The 19,889-nt window shown below is 43.1% G+C and overlaps 1 long non-coding RNA gene across 1 annotated transcript; it reads right to left on the bottom strand.

Annotated features, from left to right (window-relative positions):
- Positions 1-3,226: 3,226 nt before the first annotated feature.
- Positions 3,227-19,823, bottom strand: LOC138068126 (uncharacterized). Its single transcript, XR_011142770.1, has 4 exons — positions 15,189-19,823; positions 10,141-10,372; positions 5,782-5,877; positions 3,227-3,296 (listed from the first exon to the last, which is right to left on the bottom strand). It is a non-coding gene; the product is annotated as an uncharacterized lncRNA (long non-coding RNA).
- Between the last annotated feature and the right edge of the window lie 66 nt (positions 19,824-19,889).

Here is a 19,889-nt window from a genome sequence, read left to right on the forward strand (position 1 = left end):
GGTGATCAGGAGGAGTCAGCATGGATTCACCAAAGGGAAATCATGCTTGACCAATCTGATAGCCTTCTCAGATGGAATGACTGGCTGGGTAGATGAGGGCAGAGCAGTGGATGTTGTCTCCCTGGACTTCAGCAAGGCTTTTGACTGTCTCCCATCACATCCTCCTAGGTAAGCTCAGGAAGTGTGGGCTAGATGAGTGGATGGTGAGGTGGCTTGAGAACTGGCTGGATGGCCGAGCTCAGAGGGTTGTGGTGAATGGCGCAGAGTCAAGTTGGAGGCCTGTGGCTAGTGGTGTCCCCCAGGGGTCAGTCCTGGGTCCAGTCTTGTTCAATATATTCATCAATGACCTGGAGGAAGGGACAGAGTGCACCCTCAGCAAGTTTGCTGAGGATACTAAACTGGGGGGAGAGGCTAACACACCAGAAGGCTGTGCTGCCATTCAGAGGGACCTGGACAGGCTGGAGAGCTGGGCGGAGAGGAACCTCATGAAGTTCAACAAAGGCAAGTGCATGATCCTGCACCTAGGCAGGAATGACCCCTGGCACCAGTACAGGCTGGGGGTTGACCTGCTGGAAAGTAGCTCTGCCGAGAAGGACCTGGGAGTCCTGGTGGACAACAAGTTAAACATGAGCCAGCAGTGTGCCCTTGTGGCCAAGAAGGCCAAGGGTATCCAGGGGTGCATTAGGCAGAGTGTTGCCAGCAGGTCGAGGGAGGTGATCCTGCCCCTCTACTCAGCCCTGGGGAGCCTCACCTGGAGTACTGTGTCCAGTGCTGGGCTCCCCAGTCCAAGAGAGACATGGCACTCCTGGAGGGGGTCCAGCGGAGGGCTACCAAGATGATTAGAGGGCTGGAGCACCTTTCCTAGGAAGAAAGACTGCAAGAGCTGGGCCTGTTCAGCCTGGAGAAGAGAAGATTGAGAGGGGATCTCATCAACGTGTACAAGTATCTGCAGGGGGAGTGTCAAGAGGATGAGGCCAGTCTCTTCTCTGTGGTGCCCAGCAACAGGACAAGAGGCAATGGGCACAAACTGAACCACAGGAAGTTCCATCTGAACCTGAGAAAAAAATTCTTGACTGTGAGGGTGACAGAGCACTGAAACAGGTTGCCCAGAGAAGTGGTGGAGTCTCCTTCCCTGGAGATATTCAAAACCCGTCTGGATGTGATCCTGGGCAATATGCTCTAGGTGACCCTGCTTGAACAGGGAGGTTGGACTAGATGATCTCCAGAGGTCCCTTCCAACCTAAACGATTCTGTGATTCTGTGATTCTGTGACATCCCCAGAAACGCCATCCCATCACCTCAGAGGATAATTATGAGCCTTCTGGAAATTATCTTCCTTTAAGGTAGTCACAAAATTCAGCTAAAGGAGGTTGTGCCTGTGTTTTGGCAGCTGCTTTACAAGCAGCTCTTCAGTGTAGACATTTTGTTTACTTTAGCACTTAAATATACTTTTCCTGTCTCAAATGTAGTGCAATATTCTCTGAGGAGTGGACTGAGCAGAAGCTGAGCCTTGCATGTGTGCTGCTCCAGGTCATGGAGTCTCCTAATGGTGGCTCTTTTCAATGCAGCAACAGTTCTTTTATGGAATTTACCTTATTCCTGTGATCCTCCTACTGGATGCTGTCAGCAGAAAAAGAAGGTAAGTTCAACTATTTAGTGTTTTCTTCCCTGAACTTTGATAACAGTAGTATTGAGTTTTGGCCCAGAATAGCAAGAAAATTAAATTACCTCCTGAGCCACAGAAGGAAAGTGACCTGTCATCTGCCTCCCTTGCTCCCACGATCATCAGTATTCCAGTCACAGGGTGGGCAGACTTTGAACACCAGATCCAAAATGCCCCAAACTCTTAAAGCTGCAAAGCACTTAAGGTATTTCGCTATTCAGTTATTTCTCCTTGTTCCCAAGAGATGGCCAGCAGAGTGATCCTTCTTCAGCAGGTCCACGTTCATCTGGAGTTCTCCACATATCTCTTTCCCATTATTTCCCTGACCACCAATAGGTGCGAATATCAAAAGAGCACTCCATTCTGTAGAGCTCCCAGCTATGAGGATGATATTCCCAGAAAGCACAGTGGATTGGCACTCTTGGACTCCAAAGAGAAGATAAACTATGTTGGGGGTCTTTGAAATGAAACTGAATGTATAAATACAAGAACCAAACATAAAACTTATGAGCTAAATTATTTCTCAACAACCCTGCTATAGTTAAAAATTATACGTAACTAAGGGGAAAATAATGGTTCAAGACATGGAGCAAATTCAGAAGATATCTTAGCCCTCTGAACTGAAGAGGAAATATTTCCCTGATGCAGAAAAACCTGAAAGAAAGGATTACTCTTGTTAATGTTAAGCAATCTGCAAAATTCTGCAGCTCCAAGAACTTTAGGAACTCTATGCATTGAGCAGAATAAAGTTGGGGAGGGTTGTTCATTTTTTTATTTATTATTTTTCCCCAGACAGCCATGGCCACGAATAGGATTACAATTATTCTCGCCATTCAGTGAGGGCCAGCTTTCCACATAGGCCCTTTGACAAGGGAAAAATCTTCTTTCACTCTGTCCTGAGCAAACAGAAGAATGAAAGTGGAGTCTGCATTTGGAAGAACTCAAGGCAGTGTTTGGCACAGTTTGTAAGAGCAAAGGAGATTAAACAGGTGGGAAAGAGGAAGGAAAGACGGAAGAAATGTTGGAATTTACAAAAGCACAGCTGGAGAAACTTCCTGTGAGTGAGAAAGCACCCCAAGTGGCCAGGAAAACTGTTCAGATGTGTTATATCCTGCTTTGAGGTCAAGAAGGCAATGAGGAGAAATGAATATAGTTCAACCAAGAGAACAATTAAGCTGTCTTTAAATACCTTAAAACAAACTGCCTCACTACAAACTGGAGTTACTCCTGTTCTATAGTGCAGTATTTACTACAATCTAAGATATTAAATCACTGTTTAAAAAGAACAGCTTGTTCACCAAGCATGGAGCCAAAGTCACTCCAGTTTAATGACTTCTTGTACACAAGCTCTGGAGACTCCTGACTGCATTATTCAACATTGATATACAGCCCTTGGAAGAGCAGTAGCAATTCTTCATGTCAGCAGCATACAGATAATATTCAGGTAGGCAGATACTATGATGCTGAGAAACAGACAAGCAATCACTCAGGAAACCCGTGTCAGCAGGAACAAGCAAAAAAGAACAACTGTCTGACCTTGCTTGATTGGGAAGAAAGGTCACGTTAATGTATTATCCATCCCGCTGCACAGCCTGTCAGCATGGAACCTCCTAGCTGCATCCCCAGTCAGCTCCTGTGAAAAAGTTCTCCATGATCTCTAGAGGAAATTGTTTGCAGACTCTTTTTTTAGCTTATATTCCATTCACATCATTGCAGTCTTTAAAAGGAAGGTATAGACCGAAAAGACACCCCCGGAATGAATCCTGTGCATAAATCCTGCATATGCTGGATGAAGCCAACCTTACCAAGATAAAGCTCTACCATGAGTCTTAGGAGGAGGTGTTTCATGTGCCCTTAAAGAACCGCCTTGATTTATGTCAAATAAATTTGAGTTGTTCAAAGTGCCAGCTTAGCAGCCACTGCACAGCTTATACATCCCCAAAAGATGCCATTCAGGCATTAACAGGATAATTATCCTCATCACAGTCTTCCTGGTACAACTTTAACACTGCCCTGCAGAGAGGAAATTGTTTCCTGCATCTACTCAGATTGTGGGATTTGTGGTGAGACTGGCAGATTTAGCAGCAGCATTGCTCGTTCATTTGGTACAAATTAGTTCAGGCAAGGTTAGAGAAACACTTTGCTCCCTACTTGGCATGACTTTTGAAGGAATGGGCAGGGATTCCTTATCAGCTGCTGAAGAGCTCTATCACATCATTAGATTCTTCTCCACCTGAAATGATTTGCTTTCTCTGGAGAGGTAAAACAACCCCTGTATCACTGCATAAGGCCACAGTTTTTATTAGATATCTCCAATATAACTTCTTAGGTCTGGGTGGGGCAAGAAGCGAGCTCCTCAGTGACCTTTGCTAGGCTTGTTCTGCTCTCTCTAACTCCTACCACAGAGAGTTTAGCTGGGATCAAGTCTACCTATCTAGCTTGCACCAGATCACAGCTGTCCCACCAGCAGAAATTCTACAGAAGTACCACCTCAGAGTCTCTAGATGAGTCCTTCTCCCTCCCATATCATCTTAGCCTTGACCAGCCTCTCACAATAAGGTGTGCGTGCTCCATCAGTGAGGGGTTAGTCCTACCTTACAGGAAACAGCCACCTTTTGACACTGAGAAAACTACAGCTTTTAGATACAGGAAGTTTATCAGCTCCGTTAGCTGTCACTTGCTGCCTTGATTTGCATGCACATGATTCTACTCATTCAGCCCCTATTGTAACATAAAGGAGAGATTTTAGATGTGCTTAAATATCTATTTCTTATTCTTCTAAAGACATTTTCCTCCCCTAGTAATTGATTTCCAAGGAAGCTAAGCCTGAGTAGCTGTTTCTTACAAATAGGAAATAGTTTAGATATCCTCTAGTGGCACTAAATAGAATTCCAGGCATTAAAACCTGGATATCTGCAATATTTTACATCCTTCCCTGACTATTCATTACCTAAATTGTTGTGGTCCCTAGGATCCACAGCCAGGGACCACAGTACCAAGCGCTGACTAACTCTGTCTGTGGCTGCCACCAGGTAAGGTAAGGCTGCCATAGGGTAAGAAGGAAAGTCTCTCTTGATGCCAGATATATTAAGACAAAAAGGGTCTTGTTACTATGTGCACGCTTGTCTAATATAAGCCTTTGGAACCTGGTAGACCACACTTGTGCTGGTGGCTTTTAAGCAAGAATGTTTTTCTTCATATAGCTGTGTCACAGTGGGATCACAGGGTCAAATAGGGGAAGGGATGGCCAAATCACAAAGACATCTGCTGCCACTGCCCTGGAAGAAAGGTGTAGGCCCACCAGAGTGGTTGACATCAGACCAAGGAGTTGTTCCATAGAGCCATTGTCCACAGTTAAGAGGAGTATAGGCTTCAGTGTCAAAAAAGCAGGAGGAGACCACCTGCTGCAAAATCTGTAGGCCATGGGTCTGTCTGTAAGATGGCATAATATTTAATCTTAAAAATAATGGTTGACTGTATTATTGTTATTTCATAAGTGTTAATAAAATTCATTATGATTAATTTTTAAAAAATCTAAAGTGCAGTGTGATAGAAATAATATTTCTGGTTTGGAAAAAAACCAAAAAACTGATTTTCCTCAGAGAGGCTTTAAGTGCCACCACACTGGTGTCAAATCTTTATGACACAGTTCTCAGCTCTCTCCAGCATGGCTCCAGCTCTGTTTGCTTCACAACAAGGAGTGGGTAACACTCCTGCCTTTCTTTGTTCATAGAGAGCTTCCCCTCAGTCATTTAAGAAACATACGCTTTAGTGTTGGCAAGGTCAGCTCTATAATTACTCAAGTTCCAGAGGCTGAGTGGAAAAGGATAACCTTTCTTTAGCTTTTTTGCGTCATCCTCTAACCTTTAAATTGGAACAGTACCCCTGCTATCAAATTTGACAGGAGGTTTCATATAATTTTATATGAGACTCATGATCAAGGGAATACATCTGTTATCAGTTTTAAAGCCAAAATGGATTGCTATGATCATGGAATCTAATTAAAAAAAAAAAGGAAGGGAACTATGCAAACTCTACCTGCTGGCAAAGCAGCCCCATAATGCAACTAGATCTTCTGCTGTTGTGCTCCCACCTCTACTGTCCTCACAGTAACCTACCTTGAAAAGATTACCTCAGCAGGCAGAGACCCCACTCTTCAATCAGCAAAGGCTTGGTACTTCACGCTAGCGAGTCAGAGGATCTGTCTTCTAGTACTAAAATATAATTAATAAAAGAGAAAGGAACTCAGCGCAAAAGCAAGGTCACCAATACTGTCACCTCAACTTACTTGTCCAACCTGAGGAGTTCTACAAAAGCTGTTCCCCATTATGAAAGATGCCTAGGCAGTTGCATAGATACCTCCTAATTCACGAGCAGCGGCAAAAAAAGCAGATAGTTACTTAGACTGTGCTAAAAAGGGGGAGAAAGCAAAATCCAGGGAGCATCCTAGAGGCAGAGTCTGTAAGGAGAAGAACTTACAGATCTGAAACAGCGCTGGGAAAACTCTCTCTCTCACCTACACACACATACACAGCCCACACGCGCACACATTTTCTCAGACAGGCAAACTTTCTTTAGTTCACATCTAAATGTATCCTGCGCCCTCTCCTGGACCACTGTGTTTATTCCAGCCTGGCCAGAGGAGGTGAAAAGGGGAAATAGAGGTGTGAAGGATTAGAGCTAGGAAAAGGTAGGGGCCGTTTAGAGAGGAGAAAGCTCAAGGGCCATGAAGCTGAGGGAAAAATGAAGCACTATGCAACTGCTGAAGTTGTTGAACTCCCTCCCTGCAGGATGCATACAGAGGAAGGACAAGACAAAAGAAACTGGGGCTATCTTAGTTTGCCCCCCAGAAGAATTAAAGAAGCAGGCTACAAAATCTGGATATTACAGTGGACCAGGAAAGCAGGAGGATGTTCAGAAGTGCAAATGTACCAATAAATTTGAGCAGAAGTCTCAAGCATCAACCAGAATTGTGCCAATCAATTTTCCAAGCACAGGTCAAATTAGTTGTACCACAAAAGCCTATGAAGGGAAAAGATTATGCTCAACTAGCTCCTCAGATATACTTCATGCAGCAGCAGTGATTTATTCAGACATAGGCAGGAGGAAGCAGCAAGACAAAGAGGAAGAGACAGAATCTCTCTTTAGTGCCTCTTACAAGCTGAGGCATAAATCTCGGTTGTGCTAGGCTTAAATGTGATCTAGCTGCATGCAGCTCTGCCTGGGAACAGCTGAGGGGTTAGCTGAGAGCTTGTGGGTCACGATTAGCTGGCAGACCAACATGAGTGACATTGTAATGGGTGTCTGCTACAGACCACCTGATCAGGAAGAAGTAGATCAGAACTCCTTCAGAAAACTGAAAGAAGCCTCATGTTTGCAGGCCCTGGCCCTCATGGTGGACTTGAACCACCATTATATCTGCTGAAGGGATGACATAGCAGGGTACAAGGAATCCTGAAGGTTTCTGGAGTGCATAGATGACAACTTGCTAATACCTGTTATCAAGGAGCCAATGAGGAGAGGTGCTCTGCTAGACCTCATACTCACAAACAAAGAAGAACTGGTCAGAGCTGTGAAAGCTGGGGGCAGCCTTGGCTGCAGTGATCACAAGAGGTGTAGTTTAGGATCCTGCAAGGAGGGAGCAGGGCAAAGAGCAGGACCACAGCCCTGGACTTCAGGAAAGCTGACTGTGGCCTGTTCTGGGACCTGCTTGGAAGAATCACATGGGATAGGGTCCTAGAGGGAAGAGGTGTCAAAGATAGACGGCTGATATTCAAGGATCACCTCCTCAAAGCTCAAAAACGTCCAGCCCAATTAGCAGGAAATCTAGCAAAAGCAGGAGAAGGCCTTTATGGAGGAACAAGGAGCTCCTGGCCTCGATCTGGTCCTAAGCAACCTGCTCCAGCTGACACTGCTTCAGCAGGGAGGGTTGGATCAGATGATTTCTAAAGTTCCCTTCCTACCTCAACAATTTTGCATTTCTATATAACCGTGATTCCATCCAATCACTTCTACAGTCTCAAAGAAGCTACCCCCACAAAGCACTTGGCATACTGACGATTAGGTGGTGTGCTACATGTACTTGCACATTTTATCCTCTCCCATTCCAAACTAGAGGGGTAGTTGCAGTATCAACTCTGTGCCTCCACAACTCTCCTCTGTGTTCAATGAATGCTTGAGCTTACATGTGGCAGCAGTTTCTGGGATACATGAGATGAGAACCCAGATCCTGACACACAGAGCCCACTTTACTATTCAGTCTTGGTGCAAACATAAAGTTACCCTGCTGTCATCAGTGGAGTGCCAAGGAATCACATCAGAGAAGGAAAGAGTTGAGTCTCAGAAATAAACATCAAGAGGAAGATATGGCAGTTTGCACCAAAATATATAGACTTAGATTCATCATTTACTCCCTTAATGTAATTCAGGATTGACTTTACTAAGACTGACATCCAAGTGCTGCTGTTTTTTTTTCCACTTAAGAATAAAAGGGACTTTAAGACTTCAATTAAAGAAAAAAAAACAGCTATGAAGGGAGGGAAGCAGAAGACTTACCCAATTTAAGAATGAGAGAATAACAGCAGAGATATGAGGTGCGAGGCTATGACCTGACACAAACATAGAGCTGAAACAAACAGGAAAGGAGTTTTTGGGCTAACCATCTGCCCAGACGCTCAACGATAGCAGCAAATACCATTTTATTTCAGATGCACAGAGGTACATAATGGCAGTAGTGACATCTTGACGCTCCTAGCACCCCCAGTACAGCCTTCTCCCAGGCATCCTCCAGAGTGTGACACAAGATGTCACTACAGGCAGCATGCGAGTGTATCAGTACCACATTCTTTGTTGCAAGATTGACTCATGCACCCTGCTAGTGAGGTTCTGTTCCTATCATTCTTGCTTGCCTAAGTAGCCCTTTGATTTCAGTGAAATTATTCATGTTATGAGAGGAAAAGAAAAAGCTCTTCAGATGACAAGTTTTAACCTAGACTTCCTCCTGTTTCAGTAGTCCCCATACCATGAGTGGGCTTCTGTTATCAGTTTGAGATGTTCAGAGGAACCAGAGGTAGTTTCCCAGTGAGAAAGAAGTGTTAAACTCCCTTAAAGTCCTTGGGAAAAGCCTTGGATCAAGACTTCCTCTTAGTTCTTTATTCTTCCAAAAAGCTTACTCTTTGACTATGGACTCTGAGTGGACCCATACTAAGGGCTTGAGGTCTCTGGTTTCATTGATCCTCAGATTCACACCCAGAGTAGATGAACTGAGAGGGTAATGAAGGAGCTATACAGCACTACCACTTCTCCCAGTCATTTGATAAGGCATACATATCCATCTGGGTGGTAGTAAGGGGCATGGGAGAGTTTTCCAACCAACCCACATCTGAGGTTACACTTCTGCTTGCCATTCAAGCATGGTAAGACAACGCTCCATGCACTCTTTCATGCGGAAGAGGGTGTTGTTTCCTCTTCCTTATTATTATCCAGGTGGCAGTAATTTAAATTTATTTAGGGTCAGAAAAATAGCTGGCATTCATCACCATCCTGATGACAGCACAACAGCTAGCCTCTGAGGAGCCTGAGGAAAGTTCCTGAGGGGTGTAAACCAGATTTCCTCACCTTACTCCAGAAATTCTTGCTACTAGGCTCCATGGCCTCCTCTGATGTCCCAGCAGTAGCAAGGTATAATAGGCATGAGACAAGCTAACCAGTCTCTTGTAGATTTCTACAGGCCACTGACCTCATGGACAGTCAAAAGAGGAGAACAAAGACCAGATCAGTAATTCAAAATGCACATTCCTGGAGTGTTCCTTCCTGCAACTCATTTGTGTGTAAGTGTGTAGGGCACTCTCTCAGCAGCTGGGGTTTGCCTGGGAAATATCAATAACGCTACAGGTATCACCAGCCCTTTTCCTTGCAGCCTTGCTGTACATTTCTAGAGACTCCAGAGGACACTTGTGATTAATGTGTGCTGGGCATTTGGAAACATGGAATTTCTCATGCTTCTTGTTGCTTTACCTACAAGCTAATCACATCTTCAGCCTTTCTTTCAAAAGGTGAGAACAGGACAATCTTCCTTGGAAATCATGCTTCTCCAGAGGTTTCTTCTTAATGAAATTCAAGGTAGTAAGCTCCAAAGGCATTGGTTTACTGCAAGAAGTTCTCATTGAGTTTTATGAAGCCCCAAGTGCCATTACATTTCAGCTGGTTGGCATATATTTACTTCTGAAGCATCATAAACAATAAGATGGTTTATGCTAGGTACGTGTCCTAAAATACACCAAAACACAGTAACCCAACTGACTATTGGGATTGATCACTGCCCAGCCTAACTTCCAAAATTATTAGGGAGAATGCTAGCTGTAACATGCCGAATGCACATGAGGGACCATGGAAATGAGTTAGTTCCAGTGTGCAGGACTAGTCAGTTTAATTTAGTAGCACAGATGAATTTTGTGGAAATGAGCCTCAGAATTCACCTTTAAGAGATGATTTATAGATGATGAAGTCAATTGGAGTGCTGTACATTACACCATGAAAGTGTCTCTTCATGTCACATATGGAACAATGCAGAGCAGATGAAGACTTGTCTGAGCCATGCATCCAGCCCTAAAGTTGAGTCTCTGCTGTCTTCGGCTTTGAACAGTCATTAATGCTGGTGCAGAAAGGTGGAAGGATTCCTGCTGCAATCACCTCTACAGGAAAAAGGAACTAAACAGGAATCAAACCAGCAGAAAATTAAATGGCGGCAGGCCACAGCAGACAAAGTCAAGAAAAGGTAAGAAGGTATCAGCTCATTCCCTTCCCTTTGAAACACTCTCATGCTGCTCTTGCTAGCACTACTGCAGTGTGAAAGATTCAACTGAACTCAGCAGTGTTACTTCAGCTGCACACACCAATACAGTCACAAGCAGAACCTGTACGTGTGTATTATAGTTCTCCTTCTAACGTCTGTATTTCTTCCTGCTGCAGCTTCCCTGCTCCATCCTATCAGTGTTTAAACTAGACCAGACTGACTAGTCTAGTATGACTGGAATCCAATGTATTTTGGAGTATGATATGCAATAGTTTGCATTCACATACATTCACCAGCAACCCTCCTTTATACTTATACATTATACTTTAGAGTGCCCTCTCACACTGCTATTCTAAAGACCTATCATCGTAGCCTAAAAAGAGTTCATCAGAATTTGGCAGATGATGTGTAGAGCATTTCCTTCATTGTCTATGACAATAAAATGTTTCTTGGAAACCTGAGTGCTTACCTAAGCTTCATTTCCTCATCTGGGCCACCAAAGATTAGTGCTTTGGGCTGCATGATTATCACCACACATCAGCCAAAGAAAATGTATTTTGATAGTTTGATGAGCTTGCCCTGTTTCAAATGCAGTTGAGATCAATAAAATCCCCCTCCCTCAAATAAATGAGTCATGGCAGAGCTCATAATGAGCACATCTTAGGCAAGTTCCTCAGGTGATATAAACCAAAGTTAACTACTGCTGTCAATGAAACCAAATCCATTTACAGCTGGTGATGGCTTAGCTCTCAGGGTCTGCTAGGGCAAGGTCCTCAAGGGAGAACTGTTCTCATTTTAGGCAGTTACCCAATGTCCAACTCAGACCTGAGTCCAGAAATGTTCCCAAGGGAGAAGCCCCTCATAATTTAACAGATGATGGATCTAGTGCTGTTGAATTACCTAAGCTGTGCCGTGGTTTTACAGCAGAGAATTCTCCTTTCATATTTTAGAGAGTGGCTTTAAAATCCAAAGTTCTCCAATAATCTCTCTAAATTCTCAAGCTATTTTTCTTAAACTACATTAATATCAATTCTATTAAGTGTTATTTTCTATAAAAGGATGTTCTTTTTCCAGAGCATCTCACTACTTCTCTCTGCCAGACAGGCAGATGAAGACCTGCTCAGTCCATGCGGGAGCTGTTATATCACTAAAGCCAATGAGTTTCCAATGAGTTTCTCATTAGGAGCAGCCATCCAAAGATCCACCGCATGGATGGTCTCGCGGGTGGTGATGCATAATTATAAACAGAGCATATTGCCTGTGCTTTAGCTCAAGGCTTAAATTGGGTATTTGGAGCCACTGCCTCTTTAAATAAAAGGTTGAGAGCAGTACGGCAAGGAACACTGCAAAACTATCTAGTGATCGACTGTCTCCTACTGCGGCATAACCACAGATGTCATGACTTCACCGGTATGTGCTGTTTTAACATCACTGATGAATCAGTGTTTATTAAGAAGGCTATCAGCCACTTACAAGATATTATCCAACATATCCAGCAGAACAACAGGGATCTGGGCTGGCTAATTCATTTGGCTCCCTAATGGGATAGTTGGGCCACCTTATACCAGGAGGGCTTTTGTTTATTTTTTCTTTGTATTATGCTATGTTTTGATTTCATTGCTTTGTAAATTCTGTTGCCCTCATACTCCACATCTTTCTGAAGACTGGGATGGCCTGTAACTAGGTTTCCATCGTGCAGGGGGAGTGTATGGGAAGAATGTCAAGGAGATAGGTGATGGAAGCTAGCCAGATCGTTCCGTGGGAAAAGGAGCATCAGCAGGGCATGTTGACTTATAGTGATGTGGCTGAGCCTGTGCCAGCGTGGCGCTGCACCTGGGCTTTGAATTGGAAGCAGTTATGAGCTCAATATGCTTGCTGCGCACGTGTAGTCCATAAAAATCTCACATAGTGCCCCCCCACCGGCGTTCCTCGCCCTCGACCGATGCTCAGCGGTGCCAGGGACTCTCCTGCTCCATTATTGCCTCGACTGGGAAATCGCTGGGGAACCCCCACTCAGATGCAGAGGTAATAAACGCTCAGTATCGACCCTAGCGTGCCTTGTGTTTGTGTATCTGTCCCTGCTGGGAGTCCAGGCGGTGCCCCCGCCTTACCCTTACAGATGGGTTACTCATTCTGACTCCTGAGCTTTGTTCCCAAATAGCTAAAAGGCAGAGTTGCCCACCAATGATAGGCTAGCGAGGTTTTCATCCCCACAGAAAACACAGAATCTATGCTTCTCCCTTTATACTCTTAAGAATCCATCTCAATGTCATCTGTGTCGACTATGGTAATGGATGATACAATCTGGATCTGTCACAACACTGATACCAAATAGTTTCACGGCACCACCAAGTATCACGAAGAGTGGTACCTCTCTCTCTCTCCCGTCACCAATCCACTGCTCCCTGTCAGTTTCACCTCAAGGATAGAGTGGTACCCCAAAGAGAGGTAAAAGTCATCCCTACTTCTGGGGGACTTTACCCATAATGAAAGATGGTCCCTTCACTCCATCTATCCCTGCAGCCTATGAGATCCAAGTTGCTATCACAGGGTGCTGTTTTCCTGGCCACATCTTACCAAGATCTGGTGTCCTCCAATGCATGTTCTAGTTCTCTGCTGGGAGAAAGGGGATTTCTGTCAGCAGTGGGAAAGGATAAGTCCCTTGACTCCCGCCCTTCCCCACTGTCACAGTGAGGACATGCAGCACCACATTGTGTCTCCAGAAGGAATTCCAGGAGGTACAGAGGCTGAATAGAATCATATGGAACAAAACAGGTCCTCACAAGGCAGCACAGATTTGGGCCCCAAACTAACATTACAGATACTACAGCGAATCTGTGCCTCTCCTGCTTGGTGGTGCCTCCTTTGCGAATCACAGTACTCGTAGCACTGTTATCAGCAGGAGTGCATGGTATGGAGGACAATGCTAGAGGTCTTCCTCCCTGCTTATGCGACGGCTAGGTTTGATTCCCACATGGCATATAAAGAAACAAAAGGATTATATTGGCAGTATAGACTAACCAGAAAGCAGGAAGTAAGCAGCTGCAAAAGGTAACTAGGACCTCACTGATTAGGAGGAAGGTACAACTACACATTTCTATATAGCAAAGCAATTTAGGAAAGAAAGTGGCTTCCTGAAATACAGTTTCTCTTTAAGATGTCCCTCAGATCATCCCTAAACCTTCCCCCAAGTCAGGGATGCTCCTATGCTACCCCCAACGCCTGCTGGACACATATGTACTCACCAAGCCTCCACAGACACCTCCAGCTCCCAAAGAGCATTCAGGTGCAAATCTGAAGGCCTGTTTTGTTCTGCTGATCACTTAGGCCTGGGTTTTGACTGTCTCAAAGGTACTTCCTATAAACCACTGAGGAATATCCCCTGCTTTTCATAGCCCCCTACAATTGCATGCTACGGAACAAAGACCAAATGTTCACAGCAAAGCAAGTTTTATCTGAGCATTTGCTTCTCCCATAGGGCTGGTCCTTTTCTAGTCAGCATCAAAACTTACTGTAAAAGGTGATTTTTTTATATTAATAAACAACAAAATGGTTCTCCCTTGAGTATGCAAATCACTACGCAGGAAATGACCTGGACTATTAAGAGACATTAATGTGCACAAGATGAATTCACAGGTAGATTGCCTGCTCCATTCAGAGGCAAACACTCCAGTCACACTGGCTTAGCTGGGTCTGGGGGATGGAATATGATTTTTTTCCCTTTTAGAAAGCAAGTAAATGCTACACAGACCTTGTGTTAGCTGATAAAGTTGCCAGGAACACCATCATTTCAATTCATTTATTTGGGTTTGATCATTAATGATGACAAATTTGGCCAAGTCACAAAGACAATTAGCTGTAGAGCTCCAATCTTTCTCTGGGGAACATTCCTAATCTTCCTTCTTGACATTAATGACACTGATTGTTGTGTTTACTGATGTGCTAGCTCCCCGGGATTGGGTTTTTGCTGTTTACAATAAATCTGAAAAGTAAGGACGGCCTCTACATAGTAATATCAGTCTAGCCAGTGTCTGTCAAGCTATTGTTCAAGGATCTCTGACTAGTTCTGAGACTGTCTGAAAACTAGTTCTGAGAAGTCCACAAAGTCCACTAAGAAATCGGCCAGTTGTCAATAAGCTGGTATTTACTGCACTGCTATTCTCACCTTCACAGGCGATATTTAGAAGATCTGCAAATCCAAAAAGGCTGAAAAACAATTGTCAACTACATCTGAATTTGGGAAAGGTCAGATCTAGATTTCTCCAAAGAGCTAAAGCTATAGAATCCCCTTTACATCTTTTTAAATATTATTGACTCTTGAAGGTGATCTAATTTTGGTCTAGATCTAGTTTTTCTGATTCTGCCCATCTTTTGAATAAATATTAGAACCTCTGAAGAGTAAGTAGTTTGCAATAAGTATCAGAGAGGTGGGGCTGATTCTCACTTTATCTCTTCTTAGGCCTATTGCATGTTAATGGGGTTAATTTATTCCAGCAGAAGTTCTGAACCCATTCTCAATGACCTTGCTGTTGTACTGTGTGAAATGTTTTGCCGATGTAACGCACACAGTTAGAATAACTGTGATTTATTTGTTTGTTTGTTTGTTTTTCCAATGTACACTAGACCATTGATTTTCTCCTAATTTGCACCAGCCCTGAAGAACTGACGTGCTATGTGATTATGAGACATACAAATAAGGCACAGCCTTTTTTGAATGAAGCCTAAGAATACCTGTACTGGTTCAGATCAAGGGGCCAGCTGGCTCCACATCTGGCTCCAGCAATGGCTACAAGCAGACACCTAAAGAAAAATAAAAACAAACATACATGACACTTTCCTCCACTCTCTTAAAGCCTTTAACCATTTTTAGCTCTCAAGATCTCCTGAATCTGATGATTTTTGTCTCTTTGGTGCTCTACAATGTACGTTACTAGTGCTTGTCCAGTCTCCTTTTATTTCCCTATAAATGTCTTGCATCCACCCCATCCTCTGTCAAAAAACTCTCCAGTTGTGCTTCTTTTTGCATGAGGGCTACATCCTTCTCTGTGATTTGAATCTGAATCCCACCAACCTCATTTGTTTACTCCTAGTCTAGTTACCCCAGAAGAGGCAGTGAGCCGCTAATCCCTGCCTATTCTCTCCACACCACTCATGATTAGACCTCTGTCATACCCACCACCACCACCCATAGTCTCTTTTCCAGGCTGAAGAGTGCCAGTCCACTTAGCCACTCCTCACACAGAGTTGTCCCTTACCTTTGACCATCCTCCTTGGCCTTCACTGAATCTTCTCCAGTTCTGCTTTGAAGAGAGGGGACCAGAACTGCACATGGTATTCAGGCTCCACAGTGACATTCTCTGCATGCATCCTTGCCTTTACTAAGTTTTGATTTGCTGTTTATATGGCTACTGAGCACTGAGGTGATTTTTGATGGAACTACCTATTATAACCCTGAAGTCTTATTCTGACTGGGAAGGACTCAGTGCCCATCACTGTGAAGCTCAAATTATTTTTCCTCATACTCATCACTTTACATTTATCTACACAGAATTTCATCTGCCTTTCATTGCCAAGTCACTCAGTCTTGTAAGGTACTTCTGTGATTCTTTACAGTCACTCCTATTCCTTACTGCCCTGAATAACTTGGTATCACCAGCGAAGTTCATCATCTCATTATTTATCCCCTCTGCTAGGCCATTTATGAAAGTGTTGGATGGCACAGGCCTCAGAACAGATTTCACTGGTAACTCCTCTCCATTCTATGAACTGGCCAGAAACTCTACCCTCTGTTTCCCATTTTTAACCATGTATAATTCACTCTAAAACCTTCTGGAAATCTAATCTTACCTAATTTAATCACCATTATCACTGTGCTTGTTTACCCCTTCAAAGAAATAAAGTAAGTCCTCCCTTAATAGAAACCATGCTGACTTTTACCAAGGAAATTTTTCATATTTACCAGGCATTTTTTGATTGAATTCCCTATTATAGTGTTTGTTAATTTACCTTGTTCAGATGTCACACTTACCAGACCACGGTTCCTTAGATGCTCCTGTGGAAATTGTTTTAAAGAGAGGCATCACGTTTGCTATCCTCCAGACATTAGACACCATGGAAGTTTAAGTGAATTACATCAGTGCCATAAGTAATTTCACTATTTATCATGAAATTCATGGGTGAATACCTCTCATTTCTGCTGATTTGTTGGCATGCATTCTGGATGTCTGAAACACAATCTCTGCCACAGTAATTTAACAGCAGAGATAATAGTCTTTCTCTGATTTCATTTCTTCTGGTTCAATGACTCTCCAAATTGTATTCTCTACTGGGAAGAATTCACATCTAGAAAAATCATTATAATAGGCCAATTACAATTGCAAATATAAATGCTGTATTTAAAATTAATAAATTCATACTCTTGTGAGTAATATATTATAAATTTATACTCACAGGAGTATATCAAATACTCAGTATCAAGTGTATATAAATTTATCACTGCTCCTGTGAGCAGTGATAACTTATATCACTGCTCCTTCTTTCTGCTCTTTCTGTATTACCTATATTACCCATGAATGCAGTTATGATCTCATAATCTATAGGGCCTATGGGCCTTTACAGCAGATGTAGCTCAAAAGATCAGATCTTGAGTTAGCATAACTCATGCCTTTAATATACTTAAGACAGAATAAATAATCTTCAAAATTCTATGTATTTGGGAAGTTATTTACATGCCAATGATATGAACCAAAAAGCAATGTAAAATAACAAATTTAAGTAGAGACTCATTTACTCAAAATATTATCAACTGAATTTATGCTGTCCAGAAAATCTATGTTTACTGAAGTGTGGATTATAGAAGTCTAGAAACAATAGTTCCAATCTGCAGTTCTGAAACAAGCAAAATACCCATTGACTTGACTCAGCAAATCTTGTATGCTTCTATTGCGTGGGCTGAAATACAAAAGTCACAAGATTTCAAGGTTTTCAGATTTGATCCTTCCTTCAGATCCAAACTCTCAAATTTACCCTAAACCTCACCTGAATCCAAAGACTCTTTGGCTTATCAGTCACACAACAGTTACGCTACAGCAAGTCAGACTATGAGGGAGGTTTATCAGGCATGTCGCACTTACCTTTATGTTTCAGAAAATGTAGGAAGGCAGATTTCTAGGGTCTCAGACCCAGTCCTGGAGTAGTTACATCTTTTGCCAGAAGTTCCCAAGTCCTGGATTTCAGGAGGAAGCCATGTAACAATTTGTTTTGCCCTTGACCCACTGAAAATTAAAATGTGTCTTTCCCTTTGCTTGCTTTTGCACAACTAGCCTGGATTTATGGCTGCATTCCTCATCAGAGTAGCGAAAATCATATTGTGCACATGAGTCTGGTTCCATTTCCAGTGTCCTGTTAAAAGAAGGCAGCTTGTACACATAGATAAAGCTGTAGAACTAGGGGTGGTGTTTCTACATAGGGGTAAAATAGCTAAGGGTTACGTAGTCATGTATGTGAAGCATGCGTGCATTTGTGTTTGTTGATAATACAGCATCATCACCATACATCAGTGCATTATGATTCTGTGCAAAATTATGTGTTTCTATGGGGTGACATTTTTATTCTGTATTTATAGCACTGGAGAGGGTCAGAGCTGAGCTTATCGCCTGACTGGAAATGCTTTTATCTCTCTTATCATTTACAGTTTTGATGAGTGACTATCTGCATGCGGCCTGAGAATGACCATTCCTCCCTTAGTAGTACTTGGATCTCTTCTACCTACTGGATAAGATTAGCATTTTCGCAGGTATTTTTTTTTCCCTCGGACCATTTTTAATTTTAGTTAGGAAATAAAAATGGAGGAGAGCTGATGCATGGGGGTGAAGGAGATGGTGCTTTTATCATCATTGGACAACATGACTAGATCCACTGTAAACATAAAGTGATTAATTTTAATCCAAATTTTTGGCAGAAAGAAAGCTCATTTACCTGCCACTATTGCCTACAATATACCTGGACATTATATACCCAAATGCAAAATGCTTTGGCAGTTGGCAGCCATCTTGTTTCTATATGTTGAAACAGATTTCGACCGCTGTTGATGTAGAGTTTACAGTGACAGTGTGCATAATGATGGCAACTAATGTTGATACTCTGGTTCCTCAATGGCACTTGTGCTGCTCACTTTAGTATGTGTATTTTGGGGTGGGTAAGTTTGTAATATCCTTGCTTTCCTCCAAAAAAAGAGGTATGTGAGGATTATCTGGACTGTGAGAAGGAGGGAGAGAGATGAAGCAAGTAGGCAAGTGAGGTCAGATTAAGCCTGTGGTTTAAAATAAGGTGACTGAGAGAACAAAGGAGAAATAAAAGATGGGCATGAACCCAAATGTGAAAATGAGAAACAGCGGTCAGAGTTCAGTCAACTACAGAGATGGCCAAGGACCTTACACAGTGATGTGTGAAGCCTGGATTAGAGATAGTCAGAAGTCTTTAAATGAGAGATGGGGATTTGGGAGCAGATGAGCACATGCACCCACTGGCAACAGTGCTGCCACAGTGTCAAGCCAGAAGAAAACAAATGCTATGTTTCGAATCATTGCCCTTCCTTCATTCAGCAAGATAAAAAACACTGCATCTAGTGAGAGGAAGGGGGCCTTTTCGCTGACTGCTGTCTCATCACTTGCTTTCAGTGGGACTGTATAGCAGACAGAATGCCTCCTCAGTGCAAAATTCTGCCTACAGGGACTTTCCTTTGCAGCTGCCAAATCAAGGAGCAAGAGATGTGAGGAGTAATTTGGAGATCAGCATAGAACATTTGCAGCTGCAGTGAGCCTGATGAAGCAAGCTAGCTCTCCCAGGGGATGGCATCACTTAGAGAAGTGTCTAACTCAGCTTTGAGTTTGCCTAGGTTTCCAACAAGACCCAGAATATTTGAGATGCAAAGGCACTTTAGAGGTACCTTTGAAAACATTTTCTCACGGACTTCTCAGGAGAGGGCTGCAATGGAGTGAGACATTGAACAGAAAAGGAGATAGTCCTTTAAAACGCATCCATCCTCTGCAGAACCATGAGGTGAGAAGAGTAAGAAAACATGCTACAGCAGAAAGTGTGATCAGATACCTTCCCTTCCTCCCCTCATTTCTCCATCACTATACTGATTTCTAGCCAAGGTATCACTTTGGTTTGATATAAATTTGAGTGGCCTTGGGCTGCTCTGTCACAGAATAAAGCCTCTGCAGGACTAGGAGAAGGAAACATCTAGTTACCTTCACCTCTTTCCTTGAGGCAGGTGTTCAGTGCAGTACTGCAGCAATGACCTCTGAAGAAGAAAAAGTATCTCCTGCAAGTGGCTGTGAACTGTCCTAAGAAAGCTGCAGAGTTGTGTTAATTCCATGTCAAATATTTCATATGAACATAACTAAGTCCAAGAGTGCAACCACTCTT

Source organism: Struthio camelus, chromosome 1, assembly GCF_040807025.1.
Source record: "Struthio camelus isolate bStrCam1 chromosome 1, bStrCam1.hap1, whole genome shotgun sequence".
NCBI lineage: Eukaryota > Metazoa > Chordata > Aves > Struthioniformes > Struthionidae > Struthio > Struthio camelus.